Raw genomic sequence first — 12,906 nt, 5'->3', positions numbered from 1 at the left:
ATGATTGTAGGGTATGTGAATGGTTCTCAATAAAACAGTATTAAGAAAAAGACAATAACATTAGGGAATAACAATATAAAAAGGCAAAACAAAATAGAACAAAACATCCAAAAAATAACCCTATGAAATCCAGAATTTAAGGAAAGCAGATATTCGGAATATTCAGATATTCAGACATTCAGATATTTCTCTGAATATCCAAATAAAGAGCCATTTTAAAAACCAAAAATCAAAACACCAAAACAAAAAATAAACAAGGGCAGAACAAGAGTGTATTAACAGAAGTTTCTGCAGCTTAAGTAAACAAGAGTCCTAAGCCATGATAGATGCAAGGCAAAGCATCTTCCTGCAAACTCAGTGGCCTCCAGTATTTTCCACCTAGTTGAGCTTTAAGAGACAGAGGCCCAAGACATATCATTATTAGATATACATCATCTGGATCTGGTTGCGTTAATTATGTCTGGAGAGTTTAATACCCATCCAAGTCCAAAAGGTGGAAGAACACACAAACTGGTACGGTAACTGGCAAGACAGACAGTAAAAGCAACAGGCTGGTTGTGCTTGTGCAGCCGGTGGGAAGTTTTCTTCAACAGAGGCTGAATAATAAAACAGTCCTGCTAGAGAGACCAGTGGAATAAGGACAGTCAACGGAGGAAGAGACAGAAACATTCTTCTTCCCCACTTATTAAGCACCACCCTGACTTTTAAAGGTATATAGCATTAACAGAATTTAACTGTTTTGTTTTCTTTAAATTATGATCTAATGTTGCATCCATTTCTTCCTGCTTCTTATTTTGATGTGTCATCCTAGCTTCCTGTGGTATATATCAGGAATGCCATCAATGATTGGATATGCTTTTCCTAACTCTCATTAATCAGTTCATGTGTCCATGCTTCAGATCTGAGCAGCTTCGTGGAGAGCAGGCACACCAGGATCTCCAGCAGCGCTGGGTCCAAGGCACAGGGCGGCTCCTCGGCGCTGCTGTTCTGATCCTCAGAAGGCCGTAGCCCGGACGCCTGCAGCCGCCTACCGGGTACCGCCAAGGGCAGAGCGGGTGTGCCCCGCAGCGCTGAGGCAAAGCCTGCCGCAGGCTCGGCTCAGCAAGGTCTGGCGGCCGGTGGGCCGCACCTCACCGCGCCCTCGGCCAGCCCTCACCAAGATGCTTTTGAGAGTACTGCCAAAACCGAGTGACGCTTACTGCTTATAGTCACACATATCTCAATCCCAGTTTTCTTAATTTCATGTACCTAGATAACATTCAGTAGGACTGCAGGCCCCATGAGGGCAGGGGCTCTGTCTTCTTCAGTTCTGTCCACATCAGCATCTAGCCCAGGTACCTGCCTGGCACATAAAAGAACTAAATATTTAACATTATGTTGAAAAAATATATACGTGTGATGCAGCTAAGATATTTAAGATATTTATTACAATGAAATTTTTATATTAAATATTATTAAGAAAGACTATACCATAAAAAAGTATAGGCTACTTTTATTTACCATCTTTCCTTTCTTGGTTAAACTTCAACATGGGAAGTAAGTTTCATTGCTTTGTTCACTGGTATTATTTCTTATGCTCATATAAATTCATGGCAAATAGCTGCTCACTAAACAGGTATTGAATTAATATATAAATCCATGAATTACTGTCATCATCTACCACATTTACTTACTCAATCCTGGAAGAATAATTCCAGATAATTTTGAATAAGTTGGAAAGATACCCAATGTTTGTACCAACATTGTAAATAACTCAGTTTAGAGCCCATATTCTTTCTCTAGGGATTCCCCAAACTGCATCCTCCTTATCACACATTTTTCACCTCTGGCTACTTCTCATCACCACTTACCCTGTGGTTATGGTGATGGTACAAATCCATCATAGAATTCCTCCTAGTAATGTCAAGATTAGCTATTTCCAAATTCCTGTATAAAACAACCACTGTCAGACAGGTGTTTTTATTGTGTTAGTTTTATAAGATAAAATAATAAATGTTTTGTAAAGACATTAAACAACTACATGCAAAGGGAAGAACTGAAACTTGAAATAATCTAATCTTAAATGCTTAAATGTGTTAGAAATAGTTTTAAAGGGCTTGTAATCATTAATTTATGACTTGTGTTATATATCAATTATACAGATGCTCATATAGGTTAAATAAATTGTATCTAACTTTCATTTACACTGGTAGTAAGTGGAAGAATTGAGATACTAATTCCAGGTCTGGCTGATCCCATAATCCAAGAAATTTCTATTGTAGCATCATAGTAGGGTAAGAATAAGAAAGACAGAGCCAAAATTTTTAGCCAATTTTAGTCATGAATAATTGTATAACACATTCTCAGATATGTTTCGTCCTTACTCCATAGATGATAAGGTTCAGCATAGGGGTGGTACCAGCAAGTACATGTCTGCAAGCAGAATGTGTGTGTGGCATGGAACATGCCTACTAAAATGGTGAGTGAGGAAAGAGAAAAGAGCAGGGATATAGAAGGTGAGGATGACACAAACATGGGATCCACAAGTCCTGGGGGTCTTCAACCTGGCATCTTTAGAAGGGAGACTGAACACGGTACGGAGTATCAGTACATAGGACAGAAAGATACATGTCACATCAGTCCCAACAATCAAGATAATGACTGCCAAACTATAAAGACTATTAATGGAAATATCAGCACAAGCCAATTTCACCACAGCCATATGCTCACGGTATGTGTGGGGTACAACACTGGTCTGACAGTATAGCCATTTCCTTACCAGGAAGGGATGTGGTGTCATCACTACTGACCCTGAAGAAGTGTCACTAAGCCAACTTGGCCCACTACAGCATTTGTAAGGATGGATGAGTGTTGCAAAGGATTGCAGATTGCCACATACCAATCCTGGCCCATAGCTCACAAGAAGCCCTGACTCCACCCCAGAGAAAGCATGAATGAAAAACATCTGAGTGAGGCAGGCATGGAAGTTGACCTCATGAAAATTGAACCAGAAGATACCCACATCTTAGGAAGGGTAGATGTTGACAAGATGAGGTCTGTGATGGCTAACATGGAAAGAAAGTAGAACATGGGTTCATGGAGAACAGTCTCTGTTTTGATGATGAATAGGATGACTGAGTTAGCAATGAGGGCAACAACATACATTGAGAAGAAAGGGATGGATATCCAAGTGTGCAAGTCTTCTAGACCAGGAATGAACGTCAGAAAGAAGGTGTTGAGACTGGCCAATGCAGTGAAGTTAAAGTCAAGCATGGTGATGCTTACTACACGCAGACCATGTTATTCTCTTTCTCTCATTTACCTTTGGAATATTTCAGAATAAAGTCAAATGTGCACACACTCTGATAAATCTGCAATGGAATTACTAAGTGTAAAAACACAACCAGAGTTTACTCATCTTTTAAGTCCTCCTTTGTGGGCTTTTTGGAAATTAAAACTATTGTATACCTTAGTCCCAGCTATTTATATAATTAAGTACTGGTGGGAGAGGAAAATAACAGCTCTGCTAACAATCCTGCCTTAGGCTCACAAACTCTAGAGTATTCTATGGGATACCAGTTGTTCTCATCGTATACTTGATAGCCAAGACAGAGTGCCCAATAAGTAGGAGAGTTTAATCACATCCTAACAAAGCAACTGGGGAAATTCTACAACATTACTTCCTCTGAAAGTTACCTCTCCAAATTTTTTGTGATTTTGGAGACTTGTTACATGAAGCAAAATCTCAGTAGATGTACTTTAAAGCAATATGTGAAGGGATAATAAGCTTTTCAGATTTCTATGCCCCTTAAATTACAGTACCTTTGAATTTTGCCTCCATGATACATTTTGGGGTGTTAAGAAACAAAACAAAACAAAAAACAACCAAAGAACACATATACAGTACTTAATCATTTAATTGTATAATAGTCTCAGCACAGAAACAAAGCCTTTGAAACATACACCAAAAGATACATGCTTCTTGGTTTTTCTGATACCTCCGGAAAAAAAAGGTTTTTGGAAATTTGGACACACACATACACACACACACACACATACATATAAACAGAGAGATTATACATATACGTATGTATGCCAGTATATATATACAGGTATATACAAAAGGAGCAGTCATTCAATTTTTCTTTTTATTTAATTGAAGTTGAGATGCCAGCTAAGGCACATGAGCTTCTTGCCAGAACTATGAATATAGATTACACTTTGGGAAGGAAATATTGGTGAATTCCAGATCAATCATCATTTCAAAAAAATAACAGTAGCAACTTTTTATGTAGAATATGTACTAGGCAAAATGCTAAAAGGCATCAGCAAGTATCAATTGCTGATCTATGTAAATTCTTACAAGGTCACAATTATTACTTGTAAATTATAAAAGAACTTACACTTTACATAGGCTACATATTAATCCAAGGCTATACGACCAGCATGTTGCAGAAGGAGAAGACAAACCCTGGTTCACTCTAAATCTCCATCTTTGTTCCACAACAAAATGCAGCTGGAATGAAGATAAAACTCATGTCAAAAGTTTTCACAGATATTATCATGACTAATTCTCACAGAGGCACTCAGAGACAAAAGCTGTTACACTTTTTTATATAAATGGGGTTTTATGGATTAACATGTTTTATAGGAAATCTATAAAAATAAACCTAATCTCTTTCTATTCCAACACCTCAGCTGAAGCCAAAATGTTCATTGTGAAGTTAGTAGTCATTAAGGTGATTTCCTAATCAATCATTCTTCTAATGAGCACATATACCAGCACATCCTTCCTTGTCAAAAGATGGTAACAACTGACTAGCAGACTGTGCCGGTTTGTGTATATTATGTTGCCCAGAAAAAGCCATGTTCTTTGATGCAATCTTGTGGGGATAGACCTATTAGTGTTGATTAGGTTGGAACCTTTGGATCAGATTGTTTCCATGGAGATGTGACCCACCCAACTGTAGGTGATAACAATGATTAGATAATTTCCATGGAGTTGTGGCCATGACCATTCAGTGTGGGCCTTGATTAGTTCACTAGAGCCCTACATAAGAGCTGAGACAGAAGGAACCTGCTGCTACAGCTGAGACAGACATTTTGAAGATGTTGGAAGTTGATGCAAACATTTTGGAGAATGCCACTTTGAAATGCAATCTAGGAGCAAGCAGGTGCCAGCCACAGGCCTTCCCAGCTAACAGAGGTTTTCCAGATGCCTTCGGTGTTCTTCAGGGAAGGTACCCTACTTTTGATGCCTCTCTTTGGACATTTTCATGGCCTTCAGACTGTAACACTGTAACCAAATAAAAACCCATTATAAAAGCCAATCCATTTCTGATGTTTTGCAAAATGGCATCATTAATAAACCAGAACACAGACTAAAAAGTTTAAACAATGGGTGAGAAAATATTCAGGAACTGCCTGATCAGGCTTCACAAGTGGTTTGCTTCCTGTGGTCAGAATATGCTGTTTTTCCCTTTAACTCTGAGGCTGACCATGGAAGTCCTTGACTTATCTTCAGAACAACCAGATTTTCTGCTTCTGTCACCTGCTTTCAGTCTATTTCCAGCACAGCTGAGTACCACAAATTCACAATAATTCTGAATATTTTCCATCATTTTCAGGAAACTCCTCCTCATCTCAGACTGCTGCGGTTCCCTCATCGTCTTCCTCACTCTTAGGCTTGGGTATATACATATGAAGACACTTGCTCTTTCTTCCAGATTATGTTGTGCTGAATCAAAGTCAGGAAATCCAGATTTGAATCATTCTCCATATGACAGCTCATGGCAGTTTTTATAGTCCCACTTAGGGCAGTTCCAGAGGTCCAATCTCTTCTCGAGTTATTCCTTCACCTTCTGGGAATTAAGGGTGATATCTGAGGGAGTAAGAATTTTCTATATGTCATGCTCTCAGGTGGTGTGGCAGTTTGAATGTATTATGTCCCCCAAAATGCCATTATCTTTTATGCAATCTTGTGTGGGAAGACATATCAGTGTTGATTAGATTGTAATTCTTTGATTGTTTCCATAGAGATGCAACCCACCTAATTGTAGGTGATAACTCTGATTAGATAATTTCCATGGTGGTGTGGGACCACCCATTCAACACGGGCCTTGATTAGTTTACTAGAGCACTCTATAAGCTCAGACAGAAGAGAGCTTGCTACAGCCAAGAAGGACACTTTGAAGAATGCACAGGAGCTAAGAGAGGAGCTGCAGCTTACAGACACATTTTGGAGAAAGCCATTTTGAAACACAACCTGGAAGCAAAGGAAGAGGACACCAGCCACGTGCCTTCCCAGGCAACAGAGGTGTTCCGGATGCCATCAGCCATCCTTCAGTGAAGGTACTCTGCTGTTGACACCTTATCTTGAAAACTTTATGGCCTTAAGACTGTAACTTTGTAACCAAATGAACCCCCTTTATAAAAGCCTATCCATTTCTAGCATTTTGCATAATGGGCAGCATTAGCAAACCAGAACAGGTGGTAAAGAAATTAAGCTTGAGAGACACTGAAGGAGATTTAAATTATCAGTTTATTTCCCCAAGTTTCATGCCTCTGGTGACATTAATTCAGTTAAAACTGAGGGTGCAGTAAAGTAGGAAACCTAGCTAAGGAAGACAATATAGCAATAAAGTTGAAAAATGTACCCATTCTCTACTGTGAAATTTACCATGCACGGAAAAAATCACATTGTTATACCAAACAAACATGCATGTACATCTCAATGAATCAATATACAAAACAGATATATAGATATAGATACAGATATAGATATAGAGGCATAGATACATAGATATAGATATAGATATATAGATACAGACATAAACATCCCCAAAAAACTAAGTTGGTACACTCTATGGATATACACACACATGCACACATTCATATGTACATATGTATTTCTATCTATAAGAATATATATATATAGTTTATATATATACAATCATGTATGTGTGTGTATATCTATATAGACATATATACACATTCATATATATTCATACATCCAAAGGAAGGACGGTGATATGTATTTTACACACAATACAAATATACACAGGCAAGCATGGAGGAGAATGTAACAATTTTATATTCAATAAATATTTATTAAATTATTTGCCAAGGTCTATTCTATATGCTTTGGAAAACAACACTAAAAAAGGCAAACAACACCTCCCCTCTCAAGAAGCTTATTCTCTTCTGAAGGGATTCAGAAAATTAACACTTTTAATTATATGCTATAGAGAAAATTTAAAAGATCAACATTTTAGGGAATGACCGGAGTAATCACCTTATGGATGATCAAAGAAAGCCCTCACGAGGAGGTGACCTTTGACTGAGACCTAAATGATGAGAAAGCTCATCCATGTGAAAATATACAGAAAAAGACCCCAAAGACTAAGAAAGAACAAATGAAAATGATTTGAGATGGAAATGGTTTTAATAGTTTCAAGGGACAGAAAGAAAGACTGGGCTGGATATTGCCTTTTAAATAATGATAGTGAAAAGATTTCATATCAGAAATGTATCCAGGAGTCTTTAAAAATCAGTTTAGGATTTTGATTAACTTTTAAATAAATGGGAAACCAAATTTTGATTTTGAAGAGAGGATGGAGGTGATTTGAATGACACTTTAGATATATAATAGGGTATAGAGAGTTTATTTTACGTTGTTACATAATTTTGAATGAAACATCAAAGCTGAGGACAATATTTGATAAATCCACTTATACTCTAAAAAGAACTAACATCTGCAAAATCGCATATGCTTCAAATGGGACATGAAGTTATCAGATAATATTGATGGCTTCATCCCTCAAGTTAAATGGCCAGAGCCTGAGGGGCTGAAGTTGGGTCTACTGTTTTCAGGTCAAGAAGAATTGTATCTAATGGCATGCTTCCTGGTTAGATGGCCATATGCTTTATTATTCAATAAATACATATCTGAGAGTAGAGAATGCTGTTATGCTAGAAAATGGTACTCAAGATCCATCAAGACGAGCTGATCACAGCTAAGAGTTGTTCTATCATATGAATGTTTATTTCAACTACGATAGGTACTGTTAAAAATCTAAAGCATTTTCTATTTCAGGTGCCCTAAAACCATGACATGCAGCCTAGATGCAACTGTCCAGAATGATAAAGGAGCAGGAAGATCAGAAGAAGGCTCTTAGCCAGTACAGACCCAGGAAAAAAATGTCCTTAATTTTTGCATATTTTTTTCAAAATGTGTTTTTCATTGAACACAAAAGAAGAGCTTATATTAACTTCAAATGCAATTATGAATTTATATTTATAAATTCTTATAAAATGTGGTTTAAAATATTTTTATATTTTTATTATAGTAATAAATTTTCTAGGTTATGGACCGTACATATTCAAATATTTGAATAAACTGCCATGTGAACTATGTTTGGAAATTGTATGTAAGTATTTGAAACATAAAATCTGATGTAAAACAAGTTACATTTAAGGAAACATTAATACATTTCTCATTATTTATAATTTAATTGGAAGTTTATACATATTCAGTATGTAAGGGCTTCTCTGATATTTTGATTTCTTTTCATTGTCATAATTACATATAAGAAATATAATTTTCAATTAATTTTAAACAGTTAAAATTCAGTTTAATTTAAATTACATCTACATGTAGAATTTTTAGAAATTACAAATGTTAAAGACAATTAAAATCTAATAGAAAGGCTAAACAACTTTTTATCATTTAATCAGAGAAAATGAGAATTATAGGCTGAAAAATAATTTTGACATTACACAATAGAAAAATAAGATGGTAAATATAGGATAAAATAAAAAACATTATAAAAATAAAAAAAACATACCTGAATAAGAACTTGCAACAAACACCAATGGAGTCCCAGAAATCACGGGGAAGATATTAAATTAGAGAGAGTGAAAAAATAGCTTAACAAAATAAGAATATAAATTATTACTGAAAGCAGTCTTCTCAACATTAACAATATGATCCCAAAAACAATAAAATATTATCATTGCAAGGTAATAGCATATAATATCAACCTAGAATTGCGTACAGAACCAAATTTTCATAGATAGCAAACCTCAGCAAAACATTGTTGAATCTGAATACATTTTAACATTAATAGTGAATATAATAGAAAGGAGAAAACCATATAACCACCTTAATATATGCAGAAAATTTTTTGAATAAAATTCAATAGCTATTCATGATTAAAGATAAAAACAAATCTTAGAATCAGAAGAAGACAGGTATACTTAATCCAAGAAAGTACATTTAAAAATCTAAATATATAAATCTAGGGTAACTATTACATAGATTGGCAAAAGATTAAAGGCTTCACCCCAAGGTTCCTAGAGGACATACAATACAATATAACAGCACCATTAAAAAGCAATTATAATTAAGACATTATGGTATCAGTACAGGGATAGAAAAATAAACCAATGAAACAATAAAGTCAAAAGGAACCTACACATGATTTATAAAAATGCATGAATAGGATGGAGTTTCCAACAAAGGCTAATGTGTTATTAGATAGCAATGTGGTAAACTGCCATATGATGTGCACCAATCTTGTATCACACCCTCTCCCCCAAACAATTTCATATTGACTGTAAATTTAAATATATATTTTATATATATATTTATATATATATTTATTTATATATATAAATAAATATATATATAAATAAATATATATATAAATAAATATATATATAAATAAATAATTATTTAAATATATATATATTTATATGCTTCATAAGAAAAATATGGGAATATATGTTCATGATCTTTAAGCAGGCTATGCTTTCTTAAATAGGACTAATAAATAAATAAATAAAGGATTAAAAAGGAAAAACAAGATAAACTGAACTATGTTAAAATTAAGAATTTTAGCTCATCAATGTCATTTGTAATAGGGTGAAAATAAAAGCTGCAGAGTAAAATAATCCAGTTTCAAATATAATAAGAACAGATTAGATAGAGAATATATAAAGCTAGTAAGAAGAAGCTATAACTAACTCTCAGTAGAAAAACTGATTTATCTAAATTATTTCTACAATGTTATTCCATTTTCTAGTTATACCACAAACATAAGATGGATTCCTCCAAAGAAGCTTTGCAATTGCTTTAATTACAAGTGGGAACATTTCAAATTCAGAATACATTTCAGTTAAATTTACAACCTGATGTTTCTTCAATCATCCACATGTAAACTTACGCTGGAATTAACAGTAAGTTGGGTTTGTGATTACAACTTCTAAGGAAAAAGTTATTTTCCCCATCATTTACTCAGTAAAAATGCATATTTCCTTGCTAAACCCTGAAATAAAGGATTAGGGAAGCCAACCTACTACCTGCATGAAATGATGATCTCATAAAAGATTTTTCCCTCTGAGAGAGATCCTATTTTCTTAGGCCTAGGAAAACTAATTTTAAATTAACCAGGTTTTTAAAACAACTGTCTGAGTTCCCATTTTCACTTACATATTGATATGTAATTTATTGTTTTATTGTTTATTCTTTTCCTATTATTCTTTTGGGGTTATCTTTGATATGTTTACCCCGCATTCGAAAATGTTTCACAGGGATGTTAGCCCATACTATAATTGGAGCTTAAGGTTCTCAAAGACAAAAAATGATTACACAAAACCAAAACTTTACAACTTTAAAAATATATAATACATGCAGGTTAAATTATATAATAAAATGAAAAATATGACTTTCAGTAGACCATAGGATCACTTCCTTATTATATACAGATCACAGAAAATGAATAAAATGAAATTACATCAGAAGAAAACAACAAAATGTAAGAAATTAAAAATGACTGCTATAATTTTAACACATCAGATTGGCAAAAATTAATAAGTATTATAATCTACATTGTTGGCAAAAGTATATGCAGGAAATCCATCCATTTGCCTTTCAAGGGAATATAATGCTATAATAATTTGGAAGCAGATTTTCAAAATATATCAATATTTAAATATACCTACCTCTTGCCTCAGCAACTCCTTTTCTAAGAATTTAATCTGAATTCCAGAAACATAGAGGCCAGACACATGTAATAGAATGTTTCCTGTAGCATTGTTGGCATCAGAAATTGGAAACTATTTATATTTATATCAATAGATTATTTTTTAAATAAAACACAATATATTATTTTTAGTAGATTATAGTCATTCTAAGAAATGAGATGATCTGCATAAGCCAATATGAAAACTCAAGATTTATCATATTAAAAAAACTGCTGATCTGAAAATGCAGTATAATCTCATCTGCATAAAACAATGTGTGAAAAGTTATAAAAGAAATTATAGAAATTCAATTATATTGTAAAAACCAGATGGTGAGTATCTATTGATGATGCTAACTTTTGAAGATTGCCAGGTAGTAAGTAGGAGAATATTCAAATTTAACTTAAAATCTGTAGTTATATTTGTACATTATATGATTTTACAACTCACATGCATTATTTTTATTTAGGAAAATGCATAAATATATTTTAATTTCCCAGTATTTCTCGCTCTCATGTCAGTAACCATTAACTGATATCTACTTGAGAACAAATATTGCACCTTTGAAGATCAAGTCTTTGGTGAGAAATTTATATATGAAGTATTATATCCACTCAGGAAAGCATGAATTTGGGGGTCATAATCTACACAGTAAACAAAGGATGATTATGACTACACTATTGATATAAATTTATGGACTGATAAGTTCTAAAGTCAATACTAAATATACTAGGTTGAGAAAGATGAATACTAATGCCTTAATTTTTCTGTAATCTGTTTTTCTAAGTCCTAGGTATCATCTTTGCATGCTGCTGCTCACAGGGGTCAATACGCCATGCTTTCCTGGACTATCTGAATCATTACTACTCTAAGGTAATGCTGACTCATTTAAAATTTCTCCTGGTTTAATAAAATCCTTACCTTTGTTGATGACCTGGGGAACCACAAATCCTGCCAAACTTAAACACGTTTGGTTGTTAAGAATTTAAAGAATCCCTCTCTGATCCTTTTGGTTTTAATACCATAAATAATCGGATTCATTATGGGTGGAATAAGGAGATATATATTGGCTACAAAAATGTGGGTATGTGGAGCAATGTGATGGCCAAACCTATGGGTGAGAAAAGAGAAAAAGGCTGGTGTGTAAAACACTGAGATGATCCATACATGAGAGACACAGGTGCTTAAGGTCTTAAGGTGGGCAGCCTTGGATGGGAGATTGAAGACAGTGAGAAGTATAAGGACATATGAACAGATAATCAGTATGAAGACCAAGCCCCGTCAGGAAGGCCACAATTAGGCTGTAGGCTCTACGAATCTTGGTCTCAGCACAAGCCAGCTTTATCAGGGCCATGAATTCACAGTAGGTATGGGAGATGACATTAGTTCTGCAGTAGGAAAGCCACCTCAGTAAGAAGGGGTGTGGACTGAGGAATATGGCTCCTCTGAAAACAATGGCCAAACCAAATCCTAAAACTACTGCGGGTGTCAGGAAATGGAATGCATCAGTGGATGGCAGATGGCCACATAGCGGTCAAAAGCCATGGCCAAGATAAATCCAGATTCCATAGTAGACAGAGAATGAATGAGGTACATTTGAGCGAGGCAGGCTTCAAAGTAGATCTCTCTGCCATTGAACCAGAAGAGGCTGAGTATCTTGGGAAGTGTAGAAGAAGTGAGCATCAAATCAGCCACAGAGAGCATACATAAAAAGAGGTACATAGGTTCATGAAGTTTGGGATCTGTCTTGATTATTAATAAAAGGGAAACATTTCCCATCAGTGACAGCAGGTAGACAAGGCAGAAAGGGATGGATATCCAGATGTGGGAAGTCTCCAACCCTGGTATGCCAGGCAACAGGAAGGAGGCAGGTTGAAGTCTGGTCCAGTTGGAAGATAGCAT

At 35.0% G+C, this 12,906-nt stretch overlaps 3 pseudogenes; all 3 read right to left on the bottom strand.

Moving 5' to 3' along the window:
- Positions 1-450: 450 nt before the first annotated feature.
- Positions 451-669, bottom strand: LOC119535693 (annotated as a pseudogene).
- Positions 670-704: 35 nt separating this feature from the next.
- LOC119537126 lies at positions 705-2,892 on the bottom strand (annotated as a pseudogene).
- A 9,072-nt stretch (positions 2,893-11,964) lies between these two features.
- On the bottom strand, positions 11,965-12,906 carry LOC119538452 (annotated as a pseudogene).

Source organism: Choloepus didactylus, chromosome 6, assembly GCF_015220235.1.
Source record: "Choloepus didactylus isolate mChoDid1 chromosome 6, mChoDid1.pri, whole genome shotgun sequence".
NCBI classification, from domain to species: Eukaryota; Metazoa; Chordata; class Mammalia; order Pilosa; family Megalonychidae; genus Choloepus; species Choloepus didactylus.
This window is presented reverse-complemented; position numbering and strand designations above follow the sequence as displayed.